Raw genomic sequence first — 6103 nt, 5'->3', positions numbered from 1 at the left:
GCATCAATGTGAAGTCAAGATATCATAATTAAAGGTATATCTGGGCAAACCCTATGGCAGGATTTTAATGCAGCAGCTTGAGCTGCTGGTGACTGGCTCTGGATCATCTCTCAGTCCCAGCCAAGCCATGTCCCAGAGATCAGTGCAATCAGGACCATCAAAACCAGGAAATCAGAAGGAAACAGTTCAGGCTGTTGTATTTGTCCTTAACATTTTGTGACTGCAATTCTATATTTTGTCACTATATTTTATTATTGCATAAACATTTCCTTTAGGCACCTGGGCTTCAAAGCACTGGGATCTTTTCAAAGTGCATCATCCAAAGATGTCATACTTGCTTCAAACTGCTTGTAGGTGAAACAACAGCTGGATGAGAAGAACAATGAACAGGTAAACAGAGTAACAGGAAGGTTATCGTTTATGTGGTAAACAGCAGTCACGGTCAAGTGAGTGCTTTGTTAAAGGAAAAGCAGCAGTGTTTTACAACAAATGTATATTTGTTTTACAAACTCCAGCCACTCCTCTGTGTCAAGTTCTATTTTCCCTCCTCAAGGTGCCTGGGGACAGAAGCTGAACAACATCTGAGCTACCAGATACACTGGGTAAGCCATGTTTCTCTTTTTTTTTTTTTTTTTTATTTTTCTCTGACTCCAATTTTCACCAAGTTCCTACCTGGGTCAGTATATATCCTCACTTTTGTTGTTGGACCTCAGTGCTTTCTCTTCTGCAGTAAGGAGCAGTTTGACCTGGCAACTTCTCCTTTCAATAGATGTTTATGTGAAAACCTCAAAACATTAGCTGCACAGCACTCCAAGATAAAATATCCCTTCCATGAAAAAAGATTTATATCAATAATTCCTGATAAGGTATAATCAGTTTCAGTACCAGCAACATGAGCATTGGTATGCATCCTATTCTCTGTGAAGCCATCTCCTTATCTAGATTTTGTTATCTAGATTTTGTTATCTAGTTGCATACTGATCTGATTTTGTTTTTAAAGTGTAAAGAAGGAAAAGGGAATAAAGTGATTGTGACAATGATAATTTATAACTCATGCTTGATTAGCCAGTCCTTTGGAGTTGTTGCTTTTTTAGCAGAAAAAGGAAAAGGTTGTAGGTAATGAAGCAGAGTTTTCTGCTCCTGTGTTTTTTCGGTTCATTTGATGCAAGCTGAATGATGGTCCCTTTCGATCTATCTACAGCCTGACTGTCCCAGTGGGACAGTGCAAAAATCTGGGTTTAACATTATTTTTTTTTGTAATTCATTAAAGGTGAGAAAAGAGGCCTCTATGAATTAAATGCCTCTGACGCAGAATGCTTTCCAGCAGTTCATAAACTTGTCCCCTAGGGTTTCAGTATTAACCAAAAGAGAACATGCATTTGTTTTAATGTTGATTTTCTAGATTCCCAAAAAAAAAACCCCAAACAAACCACAACAAATATATTCTGTCTTTCTGCGTCATGACATTTCAAAGAACTATCCATGACATTTGTACCAATATACAGAAAATTATCTGCTTGCCTGTTAAGGTGGGATGGTATTCAGTAATCGCCCTTGTCTCCACACTGCTGGGTAATTTAAATTATCTTTCTTTATTGATGGATAGTGTCAAGGTCTCAGAAAAATATCATTGTGCTCCACCTGAATTTTTTATAAATAAATAACAGAAAGTGGGTCCTCTCAGGCTTCCAAAAAGGACTGCATAAGTGGACTGTGCTAGTCTCTGACTTTGAAGAGCCCACATAAAATACATCACCTTTCCTTCTGCAGGATAAAATGCTAACCTTTAGTAAGCTCTAGTGTAGTTCTCCACCTGAGGCTACTAACAACATAATTCTCAAAAGTTACTCTATTGACCTATGCCACAAACTAAATTTTAAACTGAGTATTAACTGGAACCTGGTAAGCTATATTCAGCAAATGAGGTTTGTATTGAATAAAATGGCTGACAGGGAAGTAGCATGAATTTCTCAGTGAGTTTGCTTTAAATGTGCCTTAGGAGCTCAGTAACATAAAACATAAGACTTCCATTATTTAATTTTTAATATCAGCTCTTAATAGCTTCATAATTCACTGTTGCTTTTAATTACCATTCATATCTCCAACAACAACAAAAAATAGGCTTAAGAAAAAGAAATCAAACATCAGAACCTGGTTTTGATTTAGAAACATTCATAGTATTGAAATAGAAATGTTGCTCCGAGCTGTACTGTTTGAATTATACATTAACTCATTTCATCTGGTTTCCGTGGTGCTATTTTGGAATATTTTTTCAGCCACTGATTTACATTTCATGTTCAAGTTAAAACTCCACTTCTAATATTCAAAGATATTAGGTCAGCTATACAATTTATTAGTTCATCAGAGAAAACACCAAATTCTACCAAGAGTGTCTCGTGTTTTATTGGCTGCTCACCAACTTGCACGTGCCACAGGGACAGTGAATCGGAACATTTCTGAGGGGTCTGCAGGAATCTAAGATTTAGAACAGCAAATGTAAACCCTATTGCACTGTGGGTGAGGTGACAGTCAGCCAGAAGACATGTCAAAGTCAAATGGCATCCTGAGGCAAACATACTGTTAACTCTGCCACTTCGGGTTATACACAGAAGTAAACTCACAACAATAATGTTTTGTCAGTCAATCATTTTTCCTAATCTAAACTGCAATTGATGTATCTTACATTGCTATAGAATCTATAATGCATTGGAAAAATTCCCGATCCACTTCAGTGTGAGTACAGCCAAGAAAGACTGTTCACTGCAGAGGAACAACTTGATTTAAAGTTCATATTTCTTTGAATCTAGTAATGCTACACCTGCTTTCAGCTCACCCTTTTATATTTTACAAGTAGCAAGAGGCAAGGAGAGGCCTTCTTTTAGTTTGTTGTTACAACTAGATTTCACTTTAGCCTGTCTACCTGTTTTCCTGCTCTGGAGCTGGCTGGAAACCAGCACGGAGAAGGCTGAGGGAAGGGAGGCTACTCCGTGCACCCACTGAAGTCCCTGCTGCAAAAACACTGGAGCACCATCTCGAGTGGAGCACCCAGTCTGGATCAATTCTCCCTTGCAATGCTCATTGCAGCTGTCTTTGGATCAGACACTCAGCAGACACTAAACACAATTGCTTCAATGTCAGAAGTTAATCATGATGGATTAATTAATTAGAAATTACACCGCTGCCATCCCTCTTCATTCCTTCCTGGCAGGACATCTTCCTCATTCATCTGCATCAGAATTCTGTCCAGGCAGAGCAGAGCAGAATGCAGACACGTAGCTTGCATAGCTACAGTGAGAAATAGATGTGGGTATCTATGTATAGACAGAAAGACATATGTTTTGAATTTATGTATATACATCTCTATATATACACAGAATAATTGTCACTATAAATAAATACTGTAAAGAAATGCAATGTTTACATATAAATTTCAAATCATCAGCTCTTGCTGTGCAGAATCGAAACAGCTTTTCTGTAACATTCAGAAAAAAAGAAATACAGGAAAAAAATGGCTGTATCGCCACCTGGAGGGTCGGCGTGTCCTCACCTGCACGTAGTCGTGACTGGCTCCACAGGACGGGACGTCTATGGTGTGCAAAAGGGTTTAATAGTAAAGGTATGAAGTTTCTGGCACTGGAGTTATCATTAGGGGTATTTTGAACCTGCTGATTGTGTAGTTACATCTTTTTTCAGTCTTTGGGCCAGAATAAACAACTGCAAATCCTGGACACTCACTTGTTTATTACTGTGCTCTACAGACAATACATCTGTGCCTTCAGAACAAACTCCTTCGTGTGTCTTCTTTTGCTTAAAGGAAGAAGCAGGAGGGATGATGTTGACAGTGAAAGGGGTCAGAATTCAATGCTTCTTTTCAGTTTTTTTCCTTTGAATTTGACTTGAACTTCTAAATCTTAGAGTTAGGAAAATGGGAAGTTTGATCTCTAAACCAAAAATTAATTATAAAATTAGACCTGTTTCATTCACCCTGAGGAGATGGAAAAGCCTGAAATAAAACCCAGCCAAAGCCATTGAGTATCCTCACACAGGCTTTTCCCTTTTCCCTGCTGCCTGTAAGCCGCCAAGGGAAGAAATGCTTCCTGCAGTAGAAATTATCCAAGTATGAAGTGTAATATCTCTTGAAGTACAGCAAGCATGATCATCCCAGCATGGGCTGCACAAAATGGACTTATCTTCCATTTATATATTTACAGGGACCTCACCAGTGCTGCCCTGCGAGTGCACTAGTGTGCTGCAACCACTGCATTGCTGCTCTCTCCAGGATGTCTGTGAGGGACACAGCCCTTATCACACTGCCCTCCTCACCTGAATGAAACAGCTTTTGCATTCCTCTGACACTCAGTGAAGATTTGCCCTGAGGATGGTTTCACTGTGTACCAAGGACCACCAGTAGGGACCTGTAGACCTCCTCTCCTTACCACGAGTGCAACGGGTGTTCTGAGTCCAGGAGCCTGGTTAATTGAGGCAACACCGGCAAAGCTCGTAATTGCAGTACACGGGACGCTCTGAGCCTTTCCCAGGCAAAGAAAGAAATTACTGCCGTTTCCCAGAGCAGGCATTAGGCTTTGCGGGACTGCCAAAACTGCCGCAGCGTGCCGCTAACCCAGCAAGAAGCACTAAAACCAGGAGCAGCGCTCAGTCGTGCCAGTCAGCCAGGTCTGCCTGAGTGAGCAGCTCCCGCCCTGCCGGGGGTCAGCAGTGAGTACATCGACAGCGGGGGGCAGAAAACTCACACAGGAGCTGTAGCAGAGTGTACCAGAAATGATGCACTTAGTGCCATGGTCTGGTAACCGCGGTGGTAGTGGATCAAGGGTTGGACTTTATGATCTCAGAGGTCTTTTCCAACCCGGCTGATTCTACGATTCCATGATTCTATGATGCTGCCTATCAGCTTTGCAGAGTCGAAGAGAAAGAAAGAGGGGTGAAGGGCAGTGGCTCTGGCAGCCACACACCTTCTGCCTCTCGCCCCATAGGGACACACACCCAGCCCGTGTGCTGCTGGAGCCGGGCTGTGCCCGCAGGTCCGAGCCCCGGAGCCCATCGGGGCAGGACGAACAGGCATCACGGCTGTTGTGGTAACGCGCACCAGCACAAGGTACAGGGTAAGTCATTCCTCAGGCTCCCACCCCTCGCACCAGAGCCAAGTCCCGCCTCAGAATCACCAAATGCCTTGTGCGGTTCTGCAGATTCCTGGTCTCCTGTGCCACTGCATGGCCACATGCAGAAATGCAGGTCTAAGGAGTCACTGGCTTTTTTTTCTCTTTCCCTGTGATAACGAGTTAAAAATAAATAAAATTAAGGCGGCTGTAATAGTGACAGCAAAATGATGAGCATGCACAACTTAAAATTATAAAAATTCCTAAACACACATACAGACACGGATGCTCACATGTAGGTCTTGCCATTGTAATCTTTTTGTAACATAATATGCATTTGCTTAGGGAAATTAGACTTTTAATAACCTCTTTCATGAGGAGCAGTAACTTTCATTCCTGATCATTAGGGAAACATTTATTTTGTGTACTTTTATGTCTGGACACATGACAGCCATTCCTAAATATGTCTTCACAGGATTAAAAATAATATTTTTTAAATAATGTTAGCTGGAGATGATGCCAGGTAAAGCAATATCACGTGTTGTTGTGTTTTAGTTCCCCAGAAAAGAGGTGGTATCAGCTACAGTACAAGTAGCTGAAGCATAGCATTTCTCCTTGTGTTAACCTAGACATTGCAAAGGTGCAGTCAGCCACATAAAATGCTTCCCTGCAATTATTGTACTTATCTAGGAAATAATCTGAAAAAGGCCATCTGACAGGCAGGATGCCATCTTTCTATTGCTAAGCAACCTCTGATACTCTTTTCAGGAGGAGTGACCAGTTTCCTGAAGAGCAGACAGCTAAATTTAAAGAAGCCTCTTTTTTTCTATATTTCTTTTCTTCTCTTTCTCTCTTTTTTCATTTTTTTTCTTTTTTTTTTTTAACTATACAAAAAAACCCCTACCAATGGCCCTATAATGACAAAAATTGGGACTGGGAAGAGCTTGCTAGGCAAAAGACCAGCAAAAGCTGAGCTGCATACTGCAGTC

The 6103-nt window shown here is 41.1% G+C and overlaps 1 long non-coding RNA gene across 1 annotated transcript; it reads right to left on the bottom strand.

Moving 5' to 3' along the window:
• Positions 1 to 3127: 3127 nt before the first annotated feature.
• LOC135419720 (uncharacterized) lies at positions 3128 to 4409 on the bottom strand. Its single transcript, XR_010433125.1, has 2 exons — positions 4324 to 4409; positions 3128 to 3311 (listed from the first exon to the last, which is right to left on the bottom strand). It is a non-coding gene; the product is annotated as an uncharacterized LOC135419720 (long non-coding RNA).
• Between the last annotated feature and the right edge of the window lie 1694 nt (positions 4410 to 6103).

Source organism: Pseudopipra pipra, chromosome 10, assembly GCF_036250125.1.
Source record: "Pseudopipra pipra isolate bDixPip1 chromosome 10, bDixPip1.hap1, whole genome shotgun sequence".
Taxonomy (NCBI): domain Eukaryota; kingdom Metazoa; phylum Chordata; class Aves; order Passeriformes; family Pipridae; genus Pseudopipra; species Pseudopipra pipra.
This window is presented reverse-complemented; position numbering and strand designations above follow the sequence as displayed.